This window comes from Anser cygnoides, chromosome 19, assembly GCF_040182565.1.
Source record: "Anser cygnoides isolate HZ-2024a breed goose chromosome 19, Taihu_goose_T2T_genome, whole genome shotgun sequence".
NCBI lineage: Eukaryota > Metazoa > Chordata > Aves > Anseriformes > Anatidae > Anser > Anser cygnoides.
In genome coordinates this window covers 1,042,993-1,070,139 of record NC_089891.1, presented here as the reverse complement: position 1 = coordinate 1,070,139, position 27,147 = coordinate 1,042,993, and the positions used below count along the sequence as shown (strand labels likewise).

General features: G+C 54.1%; 1 protein-coding gene across 8 annotated transcripts in view; it reads left to right on the top strand.

Annotated features, from left to right (window-relative positions):
- The first annotated feature begins 5,339 nt into the window (after window positions 1–5,339).
- MYOCD (myocardin) overlaps window positions 5,340–27,147 on the top strand; it is a 254,736-nt gene continuing 232,928 nt past the window's right edge. For 5 of the 8 annotated variants that reach the window (XM_066980000.1, XM_066979999.1, XM_048075937.2 and 2 more), the window contains exons 1-2: window positions 5,340–5,584; window positions 7,935–8,033. The gene's annotated coding sequence lies outside the window, so the exon portion shown is untranslated. The remainder of the gene's footprint in view (window positions 5,585–7,934; window positions 8,034–27,147) is intronic. The other 3 variants (XM_048075935.2, XM_048075934.2, XM_048075927.2) reach the window with 3 other exon arrangements.

The following is a 27,147-nucleotide window of genomic DNA, read 5'->3' as shown; positions in this document are numbered from 1 at the left end:
GGATGGCTGCGGGTCCCCTGCATGTATTTGTATCCCCGGGAAAGGGCAGAGCATGGGGTGAAGAAACTACCACTACTTGTGCTTAGGGCACGGCTGCTGCGTTCAGCCCAGCTGCTGCCCCCAGGACTGGTGTTCCCATCTCCCATTCTTGTATCCACCTGATACCGGGGACTTTGGATTTTGCACTGTGGTGGCAGAAGCTGCTAAAGCTGCCTGCACTGGGGACCCAGGGCTGCTGTGCCTTCCCTTGCATGGCAGCTTGGTGCTCCACAGGTACTGGCATGTCGTTTTTATTCCTTCCTACTGCTACTGTGAATATTTTCCTTGTTCGGTGTACCTCGGGGACAGGCTGGAGCCTGTACCTGCCATCCCCTCGGACCACAGGCAGGGAAGGAGCCTTCTCAGGGGCTGGTGCAGCTCAGCAGAAGGTGGGCACAGCAGCACAGGAACAGCTCCAGCAAGGACTTTTTCCTGGACTTGGTCCAATCCCCCTGTGCTGGGTGATGCTGGGGGGACTTCGGCTGAAGCAGAGGCTGTGGGCAGCACACGTGCCGGCACTCTTGCAGCGCACCTCGCTGCAGGGCTCGTGGCGCCTGCACACCCTCCACATGTGTAACCAGGAGTGCAAATGCTCTGGGATTTGATGCAAACCAATCCCTTCTGAACAGACGCCATCGACCTCCCTGCACTCACACACGGCTGAAATAAAGTCATGGAAACCTGGAGCAGCCCTGTCCGGTGCTGAGCCGCTCTGCACCGCGCTGGAAGCATCCTGCTGCTGCCTGAGCACCTCGCAGAAGCACCGGCAGCCCAGCAGCTCTCGGCAGGAGGCACCGCGTCTTCTCGCTCATGGGCAAGCCCATCCAAAGGGGTGGCTGCTGTCGTGCCCTTGGTAATAGTGCTTCGTGTGGTTTTTATTCAGCTGGGTCGAGTGCATTGGGACTATTCCATCCCCAGGAAGGTTTGGGTAGTCCCTACTCTGCGCTGCAGGCTCTGCTGTCTTCTGGGGGATGTGTCACGGTCTGCACGCCCTTTGTGGGACCTGCAGCCGCAGCGGGCTCCTGCACTGAGACGATCCATGTGTCTGGGTGCATGCGGCGTGCACCTGTGATGTGTGGGGCCACAACCAGGCTGGGCTCCTGGTGAGCCAGGCTGGCACCGGGGGTTTTTAACCCTCCCAGCACCTACGGAGCAACTGTGATGCAAGGACTGGGAGAGAAAAGTTTCTGCACAGTTGCTGGCCACATCCTGGTGGCTCCATTCGGCAGCCGGTGCTGGATCCGCACCGACTCTTGCTGAGCAGCCCCGAGAGGGACTGGGGCCAGGCTGCAGGCGGGATGAGCTCCTCCAGCTGCGGCCGGCAACCCACAGCTCATATTTCACCCCGCTCGCATCTCTCCCCGCTCGGTGACACCAAACGCGTGTCACACGTGCTGGAGGCACGGGCTCGCCGCCCCCCTCCTGCCCACGCATCCCGGGCCTCTGATCCTCCATCCTCTCCATCCTCCGTCTCCCCGCTGAAATGGCTAAAATAAACTGATCGCGCCACCCGCGTGGTGCTGGGAGGCTGAGGCTGGGTGGGGAACCAGCGTGGCCGTGCTGTGCCAGACGCCCCAGGTCGCAGCTCTCCTGCTGAAAGCCGTCTGTGAGGTGGATCCGTAGCCCTCTGGAGCTGCCTCTCCCCCCTTTTCCTGGCCCAGCCTCCAGTCCTGGGCTGGGGTTCTGGCTCCTTTTCCTGCCCCACCTGGGGTCTTTTTGCAAAACTGCTGGGGAGACTTTCTAGTGTGAAGACCTTCCAGCGAGGGCCCAAGAACTGCTGTAGCAATGCTGTTGTGGACAGCAGAAGGCTTGGAATAAAGCTCTGAGAAGGACAGATTGTTCCACTGCCTGGTGTGGATTGTTAACTCTGAACCCTAATGATAACAGCTTAAATCACAAGGCAGTTACTATATAGCAAATTAGTACAGGAACACTTTCCTCTCCACCTCAGCAATGTCTCTGTTTCCCTGTGCTTCCAAGTCTAAAAACCTCCTGCTCCTAACAGACACTTTCTAGAGCCTAGTTCTGCCTTGTCCAAGCTTGGGGAGGAGCCTCCTCCTGGAGAGGAACCCTCGTCCACCTGGGCAGGAGCAACCCCAGGCACCAGGACATGCTGGGGGCACCCCGCTGGAAAGCAGCTCGGCAGGAAAGGACCTGGGAGTCCTGGTGGGCACCAAGCTGAACGTGAGTCAGCAATGTGCTCTTGCAGCTTGGAAGGCTAAGGGTATTCTTGGCTGCATTAGGCAAAGTATTGCCAGCAGGTGAAGGGAGGCGATCCTTCTCTACTCAGCATTGGTGAGGCCACACCTGGAGCACTGGGTCCACTTCTGGGCCCCCCGGTAAAAAAGGGACGTGGACCCACTGGAGTGAGTCCAATGCTGCAGAGATGCTGAAGGGACTGAGCACCTCTGCTACGAGGGGGGGCTGAGAGAGCTGGGACTGCTCAGCCTGGGGAAGAGGAGGCTCAGGGGGATCCCATCCCTGCCTCTAAACACCTGAAGAAGAGTTCAAAGAGGACGGAGCCAGGCTCTTGCCAGTGGTGCTCAGGGCCAGGAGCAGAGGCACTGGGCACAAACTGGAGCACGGGAGGCTCCGTCTGACCACCAGGAACACTTCTGTGCTGGGCGGGTGCCGGAGCCCTGCACAGGTACCCAGAGAGGTGCCGGGGGCTCCTCGGAGATGTCCCAAAGCCGCCTGGACGTGGTGCTGGGCCCCTGCTCGGGGTGTCCCTGCTGGGGCAGGGGGGGACCAGAGGCACCCAGGGGTCCCTGCCCACCCTGGCCAGTCTGTGGTTCAGCGATTCTGTGAAACAGACTGTGGGACCTCTCCTGGGCAGATTGTCTGGACGTGATATGAAAGCGACTTCCACAGGGCCCATCATGCCCCTTAGTCTGTTTTGGGTCTCTGCCTTAAGTCTCTCCTAGATGAAGAGCTGCTTTGCCAAAGAGCAGAAGGGCTGCGCTTACACAGTGCTGTGTAAATGAGCCCGGTGGGAGACAAGGATTTATGGGAGACGAGGATCTGTGGGAGACGATGACTTGTGGGAGAGCAGGGGAAGGGCTGAGGAGATCTCACTGCAGTGTACGTCTGCCCGCCAGCAGCTTTTGCACACACCAAAAAGTTTAGCAAAGTTTGTTAGTATGAACAGCAGGTTCGCAGGCGGGTGAGTTTATGGTGAGCCAGATATAAATAAATAGAAGAAAAAGGATTTTCCCTGCACAGGGGAGCAGAGTCCTGCCTGCCATGCAAAGGCTGCCCGTGCGCTGGGTGCGGGCCAGAAGAGGGGCTCTTGGCTCCCAGGCAGCAGGCACCCATGGGGGGGTTCTTCACGGGAGTGACCTGCTGGTACCGAAAAAAACAAGTGGTGTTTTTTAAAAGGGTAAAATTTTGGGTGGGCAAACTGCAGGCACGGCCACCCCCAGCAGTGGTGGCACATGCGGGTGCGCGTCTTTCTGCTCTGCACCTTGTAGGAGAGAGCTGCAGGGAGAGGGTGCATGGGGCAGACGCAGAAGAGGCACCGGGTGCATGGGCAGGGAGCCCGAGAGGGCTTTGGGGCTTGGGGTTAACAGGGAAACAAGAGGCAGCCCGAGCGGAGAACCTGCCTCTTGGGCTGCTCCTGCCTTCAGAAGCCACCATTTAGTGCTGGTACAGAGGATGGCACTGGGAAGAGGCTCTCTGCGTCCAGCTTCCAGCTGACAGTGGTGGTCTGTGAGCCTCCTCGGGCTGAGATCAAAGCGCAAGCTCAGGTAGGGGATCGATGCTGTACTGGTGCTGCTGCCCTGGCTCAGCTGTGGAGGATGGCCTGGGTTAGCCTGAGCCCAGAAAAGGGGCTTTATGGGTGGGAAAGTGATGTTATCAGGACTTTGAGATGTAGATGAATTCAGAGGTCATTCAGCAGCAACTTGTTCTTCACTCCAGGATCAAGCCTGGAGAAATCAAGTCCGTTTGGACCCGCTGATGCAGTGAACATGATATAGAGCAGCTCCATTGCTGAGGTGAGGCTGTGTTCCGGGGGTACAGGGGAGCAGAGTCTGCAGGCAGCCCCTTCCCCTTCCCAGCCAGGGTTGCTCCCCAGAACTGCCTTTGGCACCCCTTGACCACAGCTTGGTGAGGGTCTGTAGGGTGTGGGGCTGCAGAGGTTGTATGGGCACACACCTTGTTCCCCTGGATGTACCCCAAAACAAATAGAGAGGGACCAACCCTGGGGTGTTCAGTGCACCGGACCCTGTTGGGGAGCCCTTGGGATGCTGTCCGGCCCCTACCGCTGTTTGCAGCTGGTGTGCCACACCAGCTCGGTTATCAGTGTTCGGACAACGCTCTTTGAAATATGATTTAATATTTGGGTGGTTCCGTGTGGAGCCAGGAGGTAGAGGTGGAGGTGGCAGTGGTGATGATGGTGGCAGTGGCGATGACATTGGCAATAGAGGTGGAGGTGGCAGTGGTGATGATGGTGGCAGTACAGATAGAGGTGGTGGTGGTGGTAGAGGTGTTGTTGTTGGTGGCTATGACAGTGGTGGTGAACGTAGCGGTGGAGGTAGAGGTGGTGATGATGGTGGCGGTAGAGGTGGTGGTGGTGAAGGTAGAGATGGCGGTGGCAGTGGTGATGATGGTGGCAGTAGAGGTAGAGAGGTGGAGGTGGTAGTGGCTATGACGGTGGTGGTGAAGGTGGCGGTGGAGGTAGAGGTGGTGATGATGGTGGCGGTAGCGATGATGGTGGTGGTGGCAGTGGTGACGATGGTGGCAGCAGTGATGACGGTAGCAGTGGAAACGACGGTGGTGATAGAGGTAGAGGTGGCAGTGGCAGTGATGGTGGCGGTGGAGGTAGAGGTGGCAGTGGCGATGACGGTGGCAGTGCCGGTGGCAGTGGAGGTAGCGATGGCAGCGGCGGTGGAGGTGGCGGTGCAGGTGGCGGCGGCAGCGGCGCTGACGGTGGTGGCGGCGGTGGCAGTGGCGGTGCCGGTGGCGGCGGAGGCAGCGCGGTGCCCGCCCGCGCCCCGCGGGGAGGCCGCCGCCACCCGGCCCTGCGGGGCGGCTCCGCCCCTTCCTTAACTCTTGCGGGGGCCGGGCCCGGGCCGGCGCCGGGGGCACGGCGGGGGGCCGCGGGCCGGGCCCGGGGCGGGGGGCGCGGGGGGGGGGGCTCCGGGCCGGGCTCCGAGCCGCGGCCGCCCCCGCGGGGCGAGGAGCGGCCCCCGCGGCCCCCCTCCGGCCCCGGGCCCTCCCCGGCCCCCGGCCCCCCCCCCCCCCCCCCCCCGGGCCGGGCAAGGTGAGCGCCCCCCCGGCAGCCGCGGCCGCCCCGGCCTCCCAGCCTCTGCACCGCGGGCTGCAAGAAGTTAATTTATTTTTGGAGAAGCAGCCCTCCGAGTTTGTCTAATTCCATCCGCACCAGCTCCTTTCACTCTATTTTAAACCCGTTCTTACTGTGCTGCACGTTTATAAAAACAGCCCCTGCTCCCTGATAAAAGCAGCCCCAACCCGCGGAGAAAGCAAGGAGTCACAAAAGCAGCATCTCCTCCGGGACACTCTAGCTCAGCCGAAAAGTCCGCAGGTAATTTGCGTTTCCTACTTAACGTCTTTCTGTTCTCCCGGCTGCTTTCTCACACGCGTGTGTAGCTCCGGCGACACGCGGCACCGCCGTCCTGCGGGGCGAGGGAGCGCCGGCAGGCGTTGCCGCTGCTTCTCTTGGGCTACTGCTGGGGCCTCGGTGGCCACTTGCGCCTGGCAAGTCTTGGACTACGCGCAGCCCTGCGTGGGTCGTGGAGCAGGTTAGGACCGGGCACAAGGTGCATGTCAGAGGTCAGGAGCTAGCCGTCCGTAGGGACAGGCAGGGCAAGGCAAGGAGGAGAGGACGGAGCCGTGCAAGGGCAGGGCGATGGTGAGGGGCCGTCTGAGCTCTGCCCCAGGAGCCTTGCTCCTCTGCGGCCGTTCGGAGGCTGCCGTAGGTTTCGCCAGCCCCCGCTGCCCTGCCCGCAGAGCGCGACCCTCCCGGCTTTTGTTCCTCGTGCTCCTGCTTTGGCAGGGGCACCGGGAGCTGGGGAGGGTCACCCTGGCTGCGCCGGCCGCTCAGCCGCTTAATGCGATTTCTCCGTGACTCACCGATGCAACCCACAAAAACTGTTTAGAAAAGCTCCCGGCATCACTCACGCTCCAAAATCCAGGGCATTTATGGACCGCTTTGTTTCATTTAAACGAACGTATTGCAAAATGCTACCCGACGTAAACGACTGATCTCATTTGTAGAGCTCTAAAGCGCTCACGGGAGGTTGGGTTGGCCTCTTGCAGGGCTTTCTGCTTTTTCAGGGTTAATGCTTTTGCAAACGCTGCCTTGGCAGCTGCGAAATGGTTACACATCCCGCGGCTGGGCTGCACGGAGCGGGACGGGGCGGCAGCGCTGCCAGCCCCAGAGCAGCTGCCCAGGCCCTCTCCTTCCTGCGGCACCGCCAGTGGTCCCCTCCGCCCGTGGTCCCCTCTGGCATCAGGGTGGCCCTCAGGGCACCTGCGGGATTTGGGGAAGAGGGCTGAGGGCTGGGGTTTTAGCGCTGGGTGGTGCAGCTGCTGCTTTGCTAAAATCCGTCTGGGTCCTGGTCGACTTCTCCCTGTTGCCTATTGGTAAAGCACACATCAGTTCAGCTCTGAGTAAACAACAACTAAATATGCAGAATGGCAGAAAATGATAGGATTTTTCTTTCTTTTTTTTTTTTTTTTCTTTTTTAGAATGGTATAACCTGATCTCTCCTGCAAATGACACTTGTCATATGGCCTGAGGGATGGCAAAAGTCAGTGACCCCTCATCCCCTCTCTGGTGCTGCTCTGCCCCTGTGTTTTGGTGGTCCAGCATGCAGGGGAGGGGAGATGTGTTGTTGTGAGGAGTATCAAGCTAAAAATAGTTCCCCCTTTCTGCTCCATCTGAATGGGCAGCCACATATGACTGTACATGGATTTGTCTGATAGTCCCGTTTCAGTGTAAGAGACAAAATATCTTAGTTATGGCTTTGTTCTTCAGCTAACAATGGGTAGCTAAAAATATCCAACTTTGTTCCACTCAATAAAGTTCTCTCAAGGGGAGACACTAACGTTACATTTTTGCCAGATCCGTTCAAAACGCAGCCAAAGAAAATGCGCATTTTTGCCAACAACTTTTCATAAAACTTGTAACGAGCAGAAAACTCCATACCGCGCCGCGAGCGAGGCTGTGCTGTCTGCTGCGTGCAGCATCCCGGGGCTGCCGGCTGCCCCGCTCCCCGGGGGCGTTTGAGGAGGGCAAAGCCTGGCTGAGACACAGCCGCCACCGCCTCCTCTTCCTCCTCTGCTTCCTCCTCCTCCTCCTCCACGCGTGCTCGTGCTGCACCGCAGTCTGTGGGCGCGCTGGGACTCAGCGGCACGGGGCGATGCGCTGCTGCCTGCTGGTGCCTGGCGGGGGAGAGTGCCCCAGCCCTGCCAGTGGCAGCTGCTTGGTGGTCGCTGTGGTCTTGCTCCAATTCCCTTATTTCCCGTTTTATGGCAGCTGGGGCTGGAGGCCAGCCCAGCCGGCCCCGTCCTGCTGTGCAGGCGCTGTGCGCGCGTTAAAAGCCTGGCACGGCTGCTGCAACGCGCTCGCAGCCTGACAGCCAAGAGGAAGCCAGCAGGGACCTCACTGGGCTGGCACGGCCCCACGGAGATGGGAAGGAGATGGGAAGGAGATGGGCCCTCCCATGCTCACCCCCGTCTCCAAATTAAATGACTGCTTCCCCATGGCTGTCACCCCGGTTCCCTGATCCGCCTGCAGTGCTGCGCGGGCAGCAACTGCACACAGAAATTGTGGGGAAAAGAGGAAGCCAGACCCATCCTTTACATCTGTGGGTCCAGCTTGCTCCTTGGGTTACAGAGCGAACCCTCTCCCACGTTCCCTTGCCTTTCAGCCGTGGGCAGAGCAGATCTGGGTGACCCCAGCTGAGGACGCCCCTCTTTCCACATTGAAGCTGGTTTGGACGAGGAAGCAGCCTCACCGTTTGCTACAGGTACTTTGATTTCTGACTTGCAAGTGCTCAGGCTCAGCTGGAGCTCATTTTGGTTTGGATTGGCAAGGTGCCCACCAGGTGTTTGCTGGGTGGGACCCAGTCTTAGTTTTGCTTTGCCCAGCAACGGGAAAAGAAGTTGGGTTTCTTCTGTCTTCTACTGTACTGCAAGTTTGCATTCTGCAAATCATTCTTGAACTCTTCTCTGAACCAGCATTTTCCCTTTTCCAGCATCCCCCCTGTTCTGTAGGCACAGCGACTGCTAAAGATTACCTTAATTCTGGACCTCTCTGTGCTGCATTTGCTCTCCAAGCCACGGTGCCACACCCAGAGCTCCCACTCAACTGTTTTTTGCTCTGCCCCTCCCTACGACCATGTCACATGGATGCTTCTCTTTGGGCACCCTCTGTTTTGTAAATGCCGTGTTAGGCCCTGCTGGCATTTAGGCTCCTGTGGCTGGGACATTTCAGAGCAGGGAAGGTTGATGGGTTATGACAGTAGCAGTCCCCTGTGCCAAGAAGGTAGAGGAGCCCTCGATGCCCAGGTGGGGTAAAGGCAGGAATAGCTTTGGGAAAGGATCACCACAGAGATCACCTTGGTGAGGGTGGGCTGACGTCGGCCAAAGGAGAGCTGGTGGGGCTGGTTGGATGCCAGTGAGCAGCTGAGGTTATTGCTCGAGGAGGGATGCAGCCAGGGAAATGGGCCAGGGGATGCTGCGTGGCCCTTCCATGTGCCGTGGCCAAAGCAAAGCCTCCCTCTGCCTGGCGGTTACCCTGTTCCTTCACCACTGTGGGCATGGAGGACCTGTCCTCCTGCCCCAAAGGCTCCAAAGGTGGGCTGCGTACCCCGGGTGGACAAGCGCGTCCTTTGGGAAGAAGCCGCTGCCTGAAGTGATTCATGCAGTGTTTGCGGCTGCAGTATTCCCGGAATGTACCTGCTTTATTTCTTGGCCTTCTCGCTTGTTGTTGGAGAGGAGCTGAGTTAACGTTCTGGGTATGGATGGTGAAGGGATCCAGCCTCTGCACTTGGTGAATACAGCAGCTGCGGGTCAGGCCATGGTGGAGGTGCTCGGAGGGTTGCGAGCCGGTCGGGAGGCCCTGCGAGATGACCGGGCGTGGGCACTGCCTGCCAGGCCACGTCCGAGGGCCCTGTGTCAGCGCGGGCGGCCCGGCGGCCTCAGCAGAGCGCTCAGGCTGGCAGGGAGGACTTCGTGCCTGGCCTGGAGACATCGCACGTGGGGCCAGCTCAAGGCTCCCTGCTCCTGTAGGCCGGTCAGCACAGCTGTGCTGGAGGAGGGTTCAGGGGCACAGCAGAGAGCCTCGCCTCAGTGGGAGTGGAGGTAGGAGGCACCAGTGCCGCACTCTTCTGCCTGCCCGTCCCCTGCTCCTCCACGCTGCCGGCTGGTGTCCTCCATCCCCAGCTGCGCATCCCACAAGAGCAGTCAGCCCCTGCGCTTGTCTGGCTCCTAGAGGGTGGATACTGCACAGGCAGCGTGCATTTTGAGGTGTCAGTGGTCACTCTGAAAGTCCCCCAAAGCCCATTTCTTCTGCCAGCTTCCTTCCCATGGTCTCCTCAAGGGTTCGTGCCCATCCTTGGGACTGGGAGCCCTCAGGTGCCTTGGACACAGAGAGTGTCTCCAGTCCTGTGTCCCTGGGTGGAGTGGGGAGCAGGGAGATGAGCACCTCAGGTCGTGGTGTCCAGCTCCTTCATGGGCATGTTGCTGTTCTGGAGACTTGCAATAGCACTGTTGTGGTGGGTTACAGGAGGGACATTTCTGGAAGGGGGCAGGAGGCAAATTCATAATTTCTTTGTCTGAGGTGGTCTGGGGTGATTTCCTTGCTGAGTCTGCAGAGCCTGAGCTGTAGAAGCACCTCCCTTTTGAGACTGACCAAACGGCACAAGCCTCAAAGGTGATGTAGGCACTGATATTCAGGAGTGTGATCCTAAATGCTCCTCCCAGGTTGTGGTGGCTCCGGGTGCCTGCTGCCAGCCTGGCAGTCTGGAGGCAGAGCCGTTGCTGCCTCTGGTGGCCCGTCTGGCTGCAGGTGGCCATGGGCCTCAACCTGTCCCAGCCACTTCCCAGAGGGGTGGCTTCGTCTGCCACTGACCTTTATGCAGGGACATTGAGCAGCCAGGAGGTGAGGTTTAGTGGGGGAGGCAGGGAGAGGGAACTTCCATACTTGTCCTTCCTTCTAAGCCGACACAGAGCTGGTTTTCAGCCCCAGAGACAACAGTGCAAGCAACGCAGGGGAGGCGAGCAGAGAGGCCATGGCCAAGCCCAAGCACTGACACGTGAATGGGGGAACAGCCTGGCAGTGCAGCCCCTGCCTGCACTGCACCTGCCTGTTACCAGCTGCCAGGAGATGGGGGCTTCTGGCTCGCAGGGGAAGCTGTGGACACAGGAGAGGTACATCAGAGGACAGTGCTTTGGGACCTTATGTCTCTTGATGCCTGCATGGCCCTAAAGTGAGATCTCATGACCTGGGGTTTATGCATGTGACCTAACCATGAACTGCTGTGGTTATCTCCTGTCCCACCAGCTGATGCTGCTCATTAGGTGCTAATGATTTAGGTAGAGCTACAAGGTAATTTCTGAGAGCCTGTGCAGGGGTCATGCTGTCTGGGGGTTCCCAGCTCTGCTGTATGTGTAGTGCACATGGCTTCCTGGTCAGCACACTCCTCAGCTTGGGTTCGCAGGGCACCTGAGAATCCTGCTGTCAGGACTGTCCCCTCCACACGCTGCTGCTTGGCATGTGGTCCTGATGCCAAAACACCCGGTGCAGCGACCTTCGTGATCTTCTGGCCACCGCACCTGGGACCTGCCTGTGTCCATCGTGCCGTGTGTCCTAGGCACACCGCAGCCACCAGCTCGGCGCTGCTGGCATTGCCCTGGAGAAGGCACCAGGGTAGGGGACGTAGGTCTGCCTTAACTGCATTTTCTGACTCATGTTGATTTATGACCCAACCTCAAGCCAAAAATACACCCAGCTTACACGGGCACTGCTGGAGCAGACGCAGAGGGCTTATCAGCTGTCCCCAGGGACTTCCTGACTCCTGACCTCATCGTGAGGGTGCGAGAGCCGCGAGCACCCCGCAGGCTGTGCCCTCCCGCCGGGCGTCCCTCGGGGTGCAGGGCAGCTCCTGGGCTGGCAGTGGGGCTGTGCACCCGGGGCGCGCTCTGTGGTGTGGCTGAAGTTCCCCCCGCAGACAGAGCTCTGCCTAGCAAAGCGTGGGCAACCCCCTGGACGGCTCGTTTTTGCTCAGATGCTTGTCCATCTACCGGCACACTGTGCGGCTTTGTTCGTGATGTCTGCCAGAGGGGCATCCCTGGTGGGTCTGCAGATGTACAGTGAAGGACAGGTAGATGCCTGTGCAGAGTGGAGAAGGAGTTAAATGAAGAAGAATAAAATCCAGGCCAAAACGGGCAAGTTTTCCCATCCAACCCTCATGTTGACCAGCCTGGGACTCCCCAGTACCTGCCAGCTCCTGCTCTCCTCTGAATCTGCCTAACATGGCCTCTACCAGGCAGCAGGAGACCTTGGGGCTGCCCAGAGCTCCACTTCTGGAGCCACAGGGCAGGTGTGCGACCTGTGCCAGCTCTGCACTGACCCCTTTTGGACTCCCTGTGGTGTGTCCAGCACTGAGCATGCACCCAGGGAGGTTTCTCATCATCTGGAGTGCTCAGGGCCTCTGCTCTGGAGGGAAAGGGGACCTTGTATTGGCACTCTGCATCTCTGTGAGCATCGCCCACCCGACAGGCAGGCTCTGACCTCTGATGAAGAAGCCTGTCCATGTCTTCTGACATGTTAGCAGCATGAATGGTTTTCGGTCTGCTTGGTATTCCCCATTCCCTGTAAATATCTGGGCACTTCATGCACCTGCAAGCTCACCATCCACATGCCTAAGTCAAGCTGCTGCCACACTGTGTTGTGCCCCTTGTCCTATCAGAGCTTATGCAAAGCCATGGCTGCTCTCGGTTGGCATCAGCGGGGACTCAGGAGTGCCCTGTGTGCACAGGGTTGCTTGGAGGGGAGCTGGCATGGGCCTGCCGGGGAGATGGGGATGCAGGACCTGCAGAAACCTGCTCTGGGTCACTTCTTCCCCATTCCCAGCAATGCGCCCACAGCCTCAGCCACATTGCCCAAGGGGCTGTCCCACAGCAGAGCTTTCCCTGTGCCCTCAGAGCTGCCACCACAGCACAGCCGCTCACACCTTGGTTCTGCATGTCCCTAGACCTGTCCCCAGTGAGTGCCCAGGACGTGCTCCTCTCCTTATGCTCACCACTCCCATTAACTGCAGAGCCAGTTTTACCCTTCCTGTTATATTTCAGGTCTCCCAAGGCCAATCCATCCCATGTGGTGTTGTAGCCAGTGGTGGGGAGGAAAGCACAGTGGCTGTGGACTGTTGAGGATGACAGTCTGGTACAGCCTTATTAGAGGGGCATCTCTGCTATTAGGATGAGGTTCTGAGCAATGGGTTGACACCATTCCCACAGCACGTTACAGTGTGTTACTCCCAAACTGATCGAGTTTTGCAGCTTTTCTGTATTTCTAGAAGCACAACTGCTGCTGAGGAAGGGCAAAGGATTGGGAAACTGGACTGAGCATCTCACTGTAGGAGCCGGTTTTAAGGCATTCCTATAGGGGCTTGCTGAAATGCAGAGGGACCTGGGGATGAAAGAGCTGAAGAGAGCACATGGACCCAATTGGGTGCAGATCCAGACCCCGCGTGTCTGTGCGTGTTGTTCCCTATCTGCACTGCAGGCTAAGGCAATAAATCAAAGTGGATCACTAGGAAAAGGGCTGTCAGGGCAGGTCATTTCTCAGGGCTTTGACATCGGCCAGCCAGCTGCTGGACGGGGCATATGGAGTTTGTTTAACCACCAGTGGCAGCACGTATTGCCTTGGGTCCAACAGCTCACTTTGCAGTGCAAGTAACAATAACATGCGTGTGCAGTTGACAGAGCGTTGCAATGCCATGTGGGATTTGCTCTCAGCTCAGGAAATGTTCTTGGGAAAGTCTTTTCCCTCCCAGTGCTAGCAGAGGAGGCTCGACTCCTTTCTGAAGTGGGATGATGAATAATAACTCCCCAGAGATGTGGCAAATGCTGTGAAACAGCCTTGCAGAGCTGTGAGCCCCAGCTCAAAGGGCCCTGCTGCGTTCTGTCCCTGGAAAACTTGCAGCATCTCATTTCTGCTCTGCGAACAGCACGTAGGCATCTCCACCAGCGGCTGTCATCACCGCCCGAGGAGCCGTCCCGGCACGCCGCATGGAGTCCCCGGGTTCGTCGCTGACAAACGGCTCCCTCCCCGGAGGCTGCCTCATTGCCTGGTGTTTGTGTGGCTGGTGCAGAAGGGCAGGAGCGGTTGCAAATGGCTCATCGAATGCTGAGCTGCTAAGTGGGTTCAAATAACAGAAATGGCCCTTTAAGTGGTGGTTGAGCTCAACAAATCCTTCGTGCAGTTGCTTGCTCGTCCCCACGCCTCTCCCTGTTTCACCAGAACTTTTCCATAAGGTGGCTCCAGGCCTGTGTCCCACCACGCTCCCTCGTCCAGGCCTGCGGAGCAGCCCAGGGTCCTGGGGCGGTGAGTGTCCTCACCCTGCTCTGCTGCTTTCCTGCAGCAAAATGGTTTCCTACTCTCTTTAGCAGTGCAGTCAAACCAGACGTGCAGGAGGTGCACACCTGCTTTGTCAGTGCCTCAGCATGGCAGGGATGGTCTCACATCCGTGTGGCACCTGGTGCCACCACGGTCCTGCCAGGCTCCGAGAGGTCGGACAGCGCTGCTGAGCAGGGCCCTCCACGTTGTCCCAGAGCTCTGTCCTGCCATGCTTCATCTTCAGCGATGTGTGACCATGAAAGTCAGACACGTGGCCTTTCAGAAGGGTTTCTAAACACACTCCTTAGTTGAAGTTGAACAAGGATCCTAAAATTACATATCTCTACCAGCAGGGCCGGCCTTGGTTTCCTCCTGGGGAAACTCTGCTACTCCATACCCAGCTCCAGGGCTGCAGAGCTTCAGGGAACTGCAGAGGCAGAGAGCGAAGACGCAGCAGTGGCCCACGGCCGCTGGCTGAAGGTGTCTCTGGTGACTGCCGTGTCCCACCGGAGACACCTGCCGTGAGTCTTGACTGGGTTGAGACCTCGGTGGGCTCTGGCTCCAGTGGACTGAGCATGGGGAGCTAACGGGGTTGAAGGGCGGAGAGCTCCTGGGCACAGCACCTGGGAGGAGGGGCAGGGATGCCACCTGGGACCACAGCAGATGGCTTCCTGGGAGGGGAGGTGTGTTCAGCCCAGCCCCTGGCGCAGGGGGTGCCCCGCCGCGGCCAGCAGAGCACTGCTCTTCCTGAGCACAAGGGACTGCTGGTGCAGCCGGGACACAAAGGGTGCCCCGAGCTCTGGTGCTCGCAGCCGTTAGCCCACAGCACACGGCCAGGCCTACAGGAGATAAGGGATGTCTAAGCCCAGAGTGGGAGGCAGCAGCTCTTTGGAGAAGTGTAGGATGTGCCAAGAGCCCTGGTTTTGTACTCTAGCTGCAGAGCAGACTTGACAATAAGCCCGTGCAGGCTCTTCCGTTGGGGATTTTCAGCCGTACAGAGTGCTTGGTGGTATCTGCTCCTCTGCTCTGCCTTCTCCAGGCCATCTGACTGCAGCACGCACGCTCTGGCTGCCCAGCATCCCAGCCATTTGTCACTGAGAAATTTAACTTTCTGAAGTCTGCAAGCTTGCTAAGAATAAACTTAATAAATTAGTGAGCGTATTTAAAGTGCACCACTGCTCGCTGATCTGGCATTTTAATCTACTCGTGAAGCTATCCAGAGTGTTTGCTCAGCGTGTGGCCAAGTTCTGAAATATTTGCATGCTGCTATTGTCAGTACATCTTCTGACCCTTTGCGAAAGGATGGCAGGAGGAGTGAATTTATAAGAATCTTCCACTGGCGAAGGTAGCGGAGCTGTTCCTAACACACTCGGTAGTTATCTCCCTTAGATCATCTTCGCCTGTTATTCCGATCGGGTGGAAGAGATACAATTAAACAGCGCAGCTGTGTTTTATGTTCTCCAGGGCTACATATCCTCTTCAGTGACACACATTCTTTGCAGGTCAGTTGTAAAACATGTTTGATGTTGGCACACAGGCAGCCGGAGCAAGCCGAAGCCGCTCTTTCTGCTGGGAATGGCGGCAGGGAAGCTGCAGGTTAGCCTCGCCTCGCCTGTGAAGGCGAGAAGCGCCCTGCCCGCTCCTCCTGCCTCTTCCCGAGGCTGCAGGCGGGTGGGCAGCAGGGAGCAGGGGCTTGTGCAAACAGGACGAGGGCAAAGCAGCTGTGAGCAGGGCTGGTTCTCCTCCCCTGTTCCTCTGCCTTGTTGCAGCAGCGTGGATAACAAGCTTCCACAGGCTTTTCTGCAAGCTGCCCGTTTCTGCCAGCACCCGAGGGTTCATAAAGCCCTGAGGAAATGGAGCAAGGAGCCCCTGGTCACGCTTCTTTCCGTGACCATCTCCACACTCTGGTCTGTGCAGGGTGTGGGCTTTGAAGTCCTCGCACCCCCTGAAGCCACCTTCACTGTGAGCAGCACCCAAAGATTTCCAGCTGCAGGGCAGTGACGCAGCCCCGCTGGCTCCAAGCACTGAAGAGACCGCAGGGCTTCTCAGGACCACGGGGCTCGGCGACCAAGCTGAGCAGGGAACCCAGGGGTCCCTGGCCAGTCTCTTTGCTTGGAAGTTGTCATTTCTAGGTAGTGAATCATCTGCCCTGTTTTAGACATCTGCTTAGTGCAAGATGAATTGCTTCCTAAAGACCACGGCTATAGAGGCTATACCTGCACACGCAGGTGTGCCGTGACGGAGCAGGCTGACCCCAGCACAGAGATGTGGGATTAGGGATGTTAGAGATCAAGTAGGAGCACACTGGGCCAAGTTTGTAAGGAAGCCCAGTTACCAGTTAAACCTGGGTTAAAAAACAAACAGTTTGAAAAGGAATACTGACAAGAACAAAAACTTATTTTTTGTAAAACAAAAAAAGCAAAAAGTTCATTTGGAGAAGGATGGAAAAGGGCAGTAATGAAAGAGAAACTAATTACAGCTGTAAAGGGTAAAGTACAGTAGAGGCCACAGACCCTGGTGTGAGATCAGGAGTCTGGGTGGGAGTGGAAGTCACCAGGTGCTAAGGACTGCCCAACGCTCAGTAAAAGGTGCCCCTTCCCCGCTGCCCATCCCTTCCTGAATTCACAGCATGTCACCTTTCAGATTTTTTCCCTTCTAAAATTGATCATAATGGGCCCTTCATGTTGGAGACCTGTTCAGCAGCCCTGGGTCCAACAAGTGGAATAGTCCCAGCAAGGAACCGTGTGTCTGCCCCAAGTTCAAAACGTCCGTGGCTCACAGGCTCCTGGCACGAGGAGGTCCTAAGGTCTTGGAAAGAGAAACCGTTGCTTCTGCTGTGCTGCATGGTTTAATTAAGTTGCCATGATAATTCACTTCTTTTGGCTCTACGAGGTCACTACGGGTTTAAGAAATGGCTTTTTTTTTTTTTTTGTGGCAAACATATTACCAAGAAAAATACTATGTTGAAGCTTTTGCTGTCAGTGAGACATGACAGAGAAGGACTCCGTTCCTGCCTGTAGGTACATGCAGCCAGCAAGAGTAGTGATGAAACCCTTATCATAGCTGTTTGGACTATGAGGACTGCAGATATCTTTGTGATTATCTAGTCTGGCTACCAGGTATAACCTGAGCCCAGATTTACTCCTGCTTGAGTCAGAGCAAGCAACCAAGCATGATGTAATGTTTGCTAATGATGGAGATTCCCACACTGCCCAGGAGAATTGTTCCAGTGGTTCATTACCTTTGCTCCTATGTCAGTAAGCAGTGTGCCACATTTCAGTTCACCTACCTTCAGCTTCCAGACATCAGATCATAGTAAAACTCCATCTGCTAGATTGGAGAATCTTCTGTGGGGAAATATATGTTCTCTAGATAACCCACAGCTGTTTTTTGGCAAGCAAAGTAGATTGAGCTCTTGAGGTCTCTCACTGCAAGGTCTGTTCTCTTTTATCAACTTCACAGCAGCTCTCCCAGTCTCTCAGCATCCTGGTGAGTGGTGAGCGCCAGAACCAGGTGCTGGATGGATGCAGGCACCCAAATGCAGAGTAGTGTAATTTCCTCACTGCCCCCCGAGGCTGCCGTCCAAGGAATGCAGTGGCCTTTGGGCCACCTTCCCATGCAAGGAGGGTGCAATCAGCTCAAGCTCTACAAAACTCCCCAGGGTTTCATAATCACCACTTACCAGGACAGAGCATCCTGCCTTGTATGTATGGCCGATAATCTGCGTTCTTGTTCCTAGATGTATGACTATATTTGGCTATATCAACTATCTGCTTGTGCCCAGTTTAACCAGCAACCCAGGCCATTCTGTAGCAGTGATCTGGCTTCTTCTCTATTTGCCGGTCTCACAATCTCTGTGTCATCAGCAAACTTTACCACAGATGATTTAATATTTTTTTCAGATCATTGATAAAAATGTTGAATAGCACAGGGCCAAGAACCGACCCCTGGGGAACTCCACTAAATCCACCCCTGCTGGGTGAGGAGTTCCCATTTACAATTGCATCTGAGACACGTCACCCAGCCAGCTTTTAATCTATTTAATATGTGCCATGTTGATTGTGTATTGTTCTAGTTTTTTAATCAAAATGTCATACAGTACCAAGTCAATTGCCTTGCAGAAGTCTAAGTATATTACACCACCAATATTATTTTTATCAATCAAACTTGTAATTTCATGAAAAAGATGAATCTTTGTTTGACAAGTTCTGTTTTCCATAAGTCTATGTGAATTAGCATTAATTGTATTTCTTTGGTTTAAATCGCTGTCCGCTGCATGCTGTAGCTGCCTTTGGGGGTGACTGCCCAGAGCTGCGGCCAGGCTGACAGGCCTACCAGTATCTGGTTCAGCCAACGACTTCTATAAACATTGGCAAACGTTAGCTTTCCTCTATTGCTGTTGAGTGTTCTAGCGCATCCATCCAGAGATAGACTAATACAACCAACAACTTCAGAAGAGATGCATTTATTCCTTTTATATCGAGAGAAATTGCTTCTCATCAGCTTCGGGTTTGCAGACCATACATTGTCCTCAACTCTTGGCTTTTCTTATCAGTTTTCTACAGTTTCACACTTCTCATTCATTATTATCAGTTTCCACTTTCTTAAGTTATATATGGTTTTCTTATTTTTCACAGTTGTCTTCACTTCCCTCATAAGCCAGAGTAATTTTTTTTTAACCAATGTTGCCTTCTTTCTCAATTGTGGGATTGTGGTTTTGGGGCAACGCGTAAAATGTTTTTCAACAATTCCCAGTTAGCATTCACATTTTTCTGATTAAATTCTTCTCCCAATTGATTCGGTTCATAATTGTTTTCAGCTCTGTGAAACTGAATCTTTTCAGCATTAAGTAGATATATTTTCAGAACAGAGCTTCACTTTAAATATTCACTTTATTGTCATTTTGCTTTTCAGTTAAATAAAATAAAACATCAACTCTTAGAGATATTTGGCATGTATTTTAGGGTCACAGAACTGGGAAATGGGAATTGTTCCTGAGAAAAGATGTTTTCATGAAAAGTTTTTTTTTTTTTTTGTCAAAGTATATATTAATTTGAATAAATTGGGGCTTGTCTAAAATCCAAAGCCATGAAGATGACATCGTCCCTCTTTTGGCAACTGAAGGTTGAGACATTTAGTCCAAAACTTTTTTTCAATTCTCCAAATTTCCCAAACATTTTGGATTTGGCAACTAAAATGAGAAACTCTTTAATCACTTCGGGATTGTTCAGATTTAACTGGAAACCCAACTTCCTTTTATCTCTCTCTGTCTCTCTCTATCTATCTAATTATTTATTTTGTGGGAAATGTGTATTTCCTTTTGAAATTACGAATTTGGTGTCCAGAATACTACATTGCATTGATAAAACATTTGAACAAGCATTTGAGACTTATTATGCAGAGGATGCCTATGGCTAGAAGGTCTCTGGTGAGGTGCCCACCTCATGCAGGACTCCTCTGTCCCCAGAATGGGTCCCACTATTCACACTCAGCCTAGACTATTGGTGCCACGGGTGGCTGGCTGTCTTCTCCCCAGAACAGTCAGGGAAATGCTTCTGGGCCATTCGTGTTGATCCAGCAGCCAAACCAGCCTGTGCACGGTGGGGAGTTCATGTGTCCCCATGGGAAGTGGATGAAGGCCAGCTAGGCAGGAGATGTCACACCTCCCGCTGCACCTTCCCTGGGGTCGCTGCCAGCTTTGCATGTCAAGTGGAGCATGTAGAGATGAGGGGAAGCCCCAGGTGAATGTTGCTCCCAGAGCTGGTAGAGGTGTGACCAGGCTGCTTTATGAGGCCAGCTCAAAACGGCCGTGGATGGCCATGGATCCAGCTGGCCAGACTGGTGCAGGCACTTCATTGCCTGAAGCCCACGTGGGGAGCAGAAGAGTGTCTGGGATCACAGTGAGTGACTGTTGTGTCTTGTGGGACTATCTTCTAATGCGTATCTATCCTCAACCTCTTGCTTCTACTGAAATGCATACATGGCTCAGATGATGACTTGTGGGCTCCCATTGTCTCCTACCGCTGGCGCTGTGAGTAAAATCCATCAATTGCAACTATCCATACATTGCAACTGGTCACTCAGGCTGTGGGGTTGGGTCTTTGCAGACCCATAGGTGACACCTAGGAACATTCAGGATGGCGAGTTGAAGAGATTTCAGCACAGTGCCTGTCTCTGCACCCTCCCAGTCAAGACAGTTTGCTTGTATGGAGCCTTGACAAACACGGTGCTTTCCCTCATCCCTTCTCTGGCTTAGACCCCAGGGTATGCCGACCTCTGCTCCGCCCAGACATGGCACGCTGCCTCTGGAGGTACGATTACAGGAGTTGACATGTCTTATTCTTATGAGTCACTTTTTCATTCACGCCCTGAGTTTCTGCAGAGCCATTTACTGGCTTTCAAAGGCAGAAGGAATCATCTGCTCTGACTTCTGCACAGCAGGCCAGCGACTTTCATCCGCCGATTCCTGCATCCTTCTGCAAATTCTGGTCAAGAAAAAGTATTTATTTTACAATGAGATACCCAGTCATGAATTAAAGCCTTTGTGCTGAAAGTAAATCTGCTGCATCCCTAGGCAAGTTGGTCCAATGGGCCAATAGTGCTCAGTGTTAAAAGTGCATTGCATATTTCTGCGTAGATCCTGTTTTTGCCTGCCAGATTAAAGAGCACTCTGCCAGAGAGGTCTGCCTCCCACACTGGTGTTGCAGGATAACTGGAGCCACTCATGCTTGCCTGCAGAAAAGAAAGCCTGTTATTCCCAGGAGAGCTCCTGGTTTTCTCCAGACCTTTTGAGCTCCTTTAGCACTCCCAGAGCCGGAGGCAGCCCAGGCAGGCTTCCCTCCCCGTCGCCATCCATCTCTTCCTCTGCTTCTTTCCCTGGGGAGACCTATAGTACTTGTTCTTGCTATTAAGGGCAGTATTTCTTCCATGGGATGTTTCCTCATGGCTTTCCATCCCCATGTTCCCCAATAGACCTGGGAGTGTTTATTGTCCTGTCCATGACAGACATTACTGCCTCAGTCACTCCACCAAGTGTTGTAGCACTCTGCTGTTGGCCCCTGGGCTCTTCAGCTCTGGGATGTTCAGGCCTGGTGATGGACCCGTCACATTGACCAGTTCCTCCAGGCCACCAGGACTCTCCAGCCGGCTGTGCTGAGGTCCCCTGGTCACCTCGTGGGACAGCAGCTCCCTTGGGGCAGCATGAAAGCAAAGGCAGAGCTGGAGGGAGGTGGCCACTCCCCAGTCCCCCATGCCCCAAAGCCAGGAGCCTCTTGGCTGACCCCATAAAGGGGCAGTGCCAGTGGGAGAGCCCCCACTGTGACACCCAGGTCTGCTCACGCTCTCCCCCCTCTCCCTGCAGCCCTGGGTCACGTAACGCGCTCGGAGCAGGCCAGACAGACTCTCTGGCAGACTCTCTGGCATCGCTTTTTCAAGCCTGATTAATGGGGCCAGCTCTCCTCCAGATTGAACTCAAGAAAATACCATTATCTCCTGCGCAATGACTCAGATATTGTATTGCAACATCTTGTTGGTTATGTCAGATCGCAGGCAACGATATTAAAAATGAGCATTTTACCCTGGACAGGGTATTAACTATGAAATTAAATCTGTATTTATTGCCTTTAGCCACGAGCCTCTGGACTCTTCCAGAATAAATGTTTTTAGTTCCGTGCGGGAAGATTCTGGCATTTACAGGCCAGACGTTTCGGAGCAGAGTGTACACCCATGCGCACAGCCACGCGATGCCCTGGGCCGCGTGTTCCCGTGCTGCCTGGCGTCATGGCAGATGCAGTGAGCTCACACTTTGCCCAGGTGAGGTACCCCTGTGCCCTGCAGAAGCCCATGTCAGGCGAGCGCAGAAATTATAATATAAATGTAATTTATAATTATAATATAAAAATGTAGGCTTACAAGATATAATAGCAATACAAATATATTTTATAGTTAAAAATGCCAGCTGCAGGTATTTGCCTGAGTGTTTTTAGCCATAGCCTGGGTGAACATCATGTGGGTGGAGGGAGCTGCCAGCGGGACGGGATCCATCCCCACTAGCAGGGCACCAGCCCTGGTGCTGCCATGGGATGGGGCCGAGCAGGGGCTGGCTGCAGCAGGAAAGCCACCATGTTTCATGTGTGATAGTGTCCTGGTGTGCCTGCCTGCGCACAGCCTGCATGCCCCCAGGCACTGGGGCTTGGTCTTCAGCCACCACTTCCACGGCTCCTCAGGCCAGGAGCTGAACAAGAGGGTTTCACTGAAACGGATGTTTTGCACAGGATAAGGTCTGTTCTGGGGAAAAAAAAAAAAAAAAAAGAAAAAAAAAGTATTATTTCATGGAATATAAGTATCAGAATCAAAACCAGGTGACTTTGTTCAAATACAAGTGGTTTATCAGTGGTATTTTTCAGTTAAATAACAGAACAGAGGTACCTTTAAAAGACTGATGAGAAGTGATGATGTTCACTTTGTTCAGTTTGAAGCTCCCTATGTGCAATTTCTGCCTCTTATTATTTATTTATTTATTTATGTTTGACATATTCTTGGACTGGCTCTTAGATCATCTGGAGCTTTTGTTCTGGATGTGTTTCTGGTGGTGCTGGGCTCTCTTACTGGCCTTCCCTGGGTTGTGCCTCCTGGAAGGTGAAAACCATGTACAGCCCTGAGGGACGTTGCCAAACGCACCTGCAATTCATGATGAAATCCAGCCAAATCAGGTTTCCAGTGACATTTCCAGTGCCGTGGCGTGGCTTGAAGCACAGCAAATAAGGCCAGGGCCTCGTTCAAAGGATCTTAACTCTGTGGCACTATCGGAAGGGGAAAGAAATGAAATGCTCCAAACCTTCTTTGAAAGCCTGTGCAATGTAGCTTGCACTCCCCGGTCATGGCAGCACAGCTTGGGATGGCCCCTGCCCGTCCCTGTGCAGTACCCTCGGTGTGAGGTGGTGGGATGCCAGGCTTGGCTTCATCCTGCTGGCATGGGTGTCCCCAGGCTCTGCCTCAGCTGGGCCCTGGGCTCACCATGAAGACCTTGGCCACCTCTTTTTCCCTCAGCCCTCCCTGCTTTCGTGCCCAGAATCAAGCTGAAACCACATCTCTTGGCTTGTGTTCCCCACTGTGGTTTGAGATGTCCGCTATCCCACAGGGCATGAACATCTCACCCAGAACATCTTCCCCCCCGGGCAGGACCAGAGCACAGGCAGATCGTCACTTGCCCCCCTTGGGATAGGGTGCGATGCAGCTGATGGATTTAAGGGCTTTTCCAACAGGCATCGAGTTTGGCAAGCACACACTTGTTGTTAAATGCAAGAATACTTCATTGTTGTCAAGTGTAAAAATCACTTTCTGTTGTCTTGTGAGAGCAAACTGCTCTGGCCTCACACAGAGCCTGCTGGCAAGGAGCAAGCCCCGAGAGCCGGTCCGCATTTAACAGGGCTGCCTGAGGCCTTGGGAGACAGAGAGCAAGCACGGTGCTCGTGTGGGCCAGCCCTGCCGATGGGGCCAGCACGCGCTGCTCGCTGCGCTGCGCTGGACAGCCTGCTGCCAGGCCACCCTCGCTTCCGAGGACGCAGGATGCTGCCATGGCCACCCCTGCTTCCCAGGGCCACCTCAGAACCCTCGGCCCTGCTGCTCTGCCGAGGGCTGCCGGTGGATGGGGCTGATTGTCCGGCTCATGGTGCTACCTGCGGCATGGCCCACGGTCACAATGGAGCCTGACAACATGTTGGGCCATGAGCCTGGTCTGGCTGTTAAGACCTGGGCTGAGTGTGGAGATGGTGGGCTCTATCTTGGTGCTCACCGTGTGGCCCTTGTCCAAGTGTGTGCACGGGGCATGCCGCCCTGAGGAGACAACTCAGAGGGGAAAGCAACCCAGAAAGAGACCCCCATAGGCCTACTGGGCTCCCTCACCTCTGATCTGCCACTGCAGGCGTGGGCTGATGTGAGGGTTTTCTGGGACCCATCTTCTGCTGATGTGGCCTCGTGGATGTCCCAGTCTTTTGACTAGTAAACCCCCATGAAGACAGGTAGTGGATTGGCCTGTGGTTGCCTTTTCCCTGCTCAGAAGACACCCATGGGTGCACACAGCCATGGCCCCAGGAGATGTGCTCAACATGGGGCTGCTCTCTCTCCTCTGTCATGAAGAGGAGGTGCCCTGGTTCTTTTCCTCCTTAGCTTGAGAAGATCAGAGACCCCTTGGGCAAAGCCACTAGCTTTTGCCCCTTGAGATATCCTTGGGGCCCAGGGGATGTCATCCACCCTTTGCCAGGGGTGAGATGTCTGCTGCTGCCAGGGCTTGAGGATGCAGCTGTGCATGGCCACCAACTGCTTGGTCCTTCCCAGTTTCATCCTCCTTGCAGGGAGGGAGGACTCTCTGGGCGAGAGGCTGGAGCAGGTTCCTCAGAAGTCTCTTCCCACTGATACTATGATACTGTCCATAATAAAACAAAATGTGACTCTTAAAGAATAAGGGACGGAAAGGTGCTGTTAGTCCTTTGAATGCTTCTTCTGCAAGGTATCTGTGGATGCTAATCCACCTTGGGAATTTTTAGGAGTGTTTAAGGTAGCATCTGGCTCATCCAGGTATGTGAACTGTGTACATCCCTAGCATTAGCTGAGTCTCTTACGACTTTAACCAGGAATTTCCTTTGCTCAAATGGCTGGTTGAGGACTTACTACTTCTGTCTTGTAAGGTAGTTCTCTCCAAATTACTGAGATGCAGTACTGATTGTGGCACAGTGTGGCTTTCATCTGTGATGTTATTATTAATTGAAAAAAAAAATAAAAATCTCATTGCGACAGTAAACAGGAAATGTGATGGGTACATTCCTCCAGAGGGGACATCTCCATGAGCTATGACCAACTTTCTTGAGCTAGGAGTAGCAAGCTTACACTTACAAAAAATGAGAATGTGCAAGTTTCTCTGATCCCTTTGGCTTAGGGTTAGGACAGAGCAGCCCTAGCATAGCTGACCGGGTCAGCCATGTGGTATTTTAGTTTGCTGTGGCATATCCAGAACAGATGCATCTCCTGAAGTGGTGGCATGTTCTTGTAAATGTATGCAGTGCACAATCATCTGCCACATCTCCTGCTGCTCTGTCCTTTCAGTTATACAGGTATTCTTCAACAGGTGGTATTTTTAGACTTCTAGGATTAATGGTGTTGTTTTTGCTGTGACTCTTCATAACAACATGAACTAAGAGCACTGAAGTGGCATGAAGAGGCAACTGCATGCTCTGTTATTTGTTGTGCAGGTAGAGAATGCTACAATTCCTCAAAATAAGACTTTTTTGTGAGTGCAGTGAGTTTTCCCTGTGATTTGATGCTCAGCATTTGCAGAAAAACAGGATTCCGTACACATTTCTGGGTAAAGAAGCAAGACTGTATAAAAAAAATGTCTGAACCAATGTTTCCTTCTAACAGTGTAAACCTGTAGGACCCTGGAGCTTAACTAAGCATGGGCACAACTCGTGGGAGCCCTCTTTGAGCTGATATTGTTAGTGAACCAAAATAAGATAGAAGATGGAAATATTTGCAAAAAAGATCCAGAGAGGCCTCAGGAATGTAGAGGAGCAATGGCAGCCTCACCACAAGTGTTAAAGATTGCTTTTTAGGTTTTCATAGAAGACTTGCAGAAAAGACACTGGGGCAAAAAGCCCATTTGCGCGAGTGCCAGTCAGGAAGCGTCCAAGGAGGTGGAGATGGGCAGGATCTGGCATTTACAGTAGATTGTCTCCTGCTGGTACAGGACGTGTAGGACTGTTCTCACATGGGGTCAAAGACCATTGCCTCGAGTGAAATCTCCCCAGGAGGTGCCCCTGGCTCAGTTTAGTGTCCCGGTGCAATGAATGGCTGGGAAAACCAGCAGAGAGGAGTGGTTTTAGCAGTCAGCTTGAGTGGACCAGTTGCTGCCAAACTTATTCCCATAAAAAAGAGACTCAGTGATCCAGATCTGATACCAGCCCTTGATGTGTGGCTTAGAGCCAGGCATTTTTCTGAGTTGGCCCAAACAGAGCTCAGAGCTGGGGGAAAAGGGAGAAAGTAAGAAACCCCACCTGAACTGGCAGAGGGTCTGCAGAGACTCAAGTGACGAATGTGGCTGAGTATCGATGAGGGCTTCCAGGATAAACTTGCACTGAGCAAGCAAATAGTCACTCTATTGGGGTTGGAGTTCAGTAGAGGAGGCCAGAGGCACTCAGGGAGCCTTGGAGTTTGCCACAGATCCCAAATCTTTTCTGGCAGAGACACACCTGAATGGGAGGTAGCTGTGAGCAGGGGAGATGGACACTGGTGGAGATATGGCTCCATGTCTGTTATTAATGGCGGAAACCCGTACACTGGTCCTGGCCAGAGAGTGCGTGAGCAATTAGAAAAAGTGATACGTCCTGTCTGTAAAACAAGAGGACTGGCAAGAAGGCAAAAGTTAGAGAAGCAGTTGAGTTAAATACTGGCACCTTCAAAACTCACCACTTAAAGACCCTTTCTGGTTGGGATAGCTGGTCCAAAGGCACGACTGAGCCATCTGAGAAAGGGCCAGCCCTAGCAAGGCTAGAAAAGGACATCTGTTTGCAGTATCAGAGGTGTCTGTGGTCTAAGCACTGCCAATGCCAGGGCTGCTCTTAGTGACGTGAAGAAAATATAAGCCCCAATATAGCATCCACACCCCACTAACAAATTCCACAGGTCATAGCACGGGCACTCCCAAAGAGCTGCTTGAGGACTCTGGTCTTCCCCTGCTTCCACAGCCCAGAGAGCAGCACACTGGGCTTGCTGGGTGGCTACAGATGCGACGGTGTGGGGCAACTACTGCTCAGGCACGCTGAGTCTTCCCATTCATGGTGCGTCCTTGGTTCCTGAGCAAGGTGATAGCTCCTGCTGCAGTTTTCAGTGGTTCCCTGAGGATGTTGAGGTTCCATCTGCTCCCCAACCCCACGTTGCTCATCCTGGGCAGTTTTCCATCAGCATGCTGCATCTGCTCTGTGTTCTTGCTACAGTTTTTTTCTGCTGTCTCCCCTCTCCTGGCCCAGCTCTGCAGGCAGAGGTGGGAAGAGAAGGAAAGTGAGGTGACTGACTGGAGGAGCAGCATGGAAGGCAGAACCAGCAGCATTTTACTTTTGCCCAAGGGATGTGGCTGTGGGAAAGCTGCCTGTTACAATGGGTCAGCCTGAAACAGGGAAGGGGTCAGGGACTTGCTGGCTGTGGCTCAGCTGCTGTACATTTGCCACCTTTGGGTAGTGCAGACCACTGAGAAAGTTCAAATTCTTATAGACCCCGGAGTTCCCTTTGCTGCCCAGAATTCGAGTTGGGTATAATCTGCACTCTGCCTTGTAGTTCTTCCTTCTTGTTTCTTGGAAGTGGAGTTGTTACTTCTCACTCTAGGATGAACTGACTTTGGCCCCAGGGCCTCTCTGATCCTGGCATCGTGGCCGTTGTCCATCAGCCCGGCAGCCCTGAACTCCAAGGAGAGTTGTGAGGTGCTGCAGGATGCAGTAGCAGTTCTGAGTCCACCAAATCATCCATTAATCAAG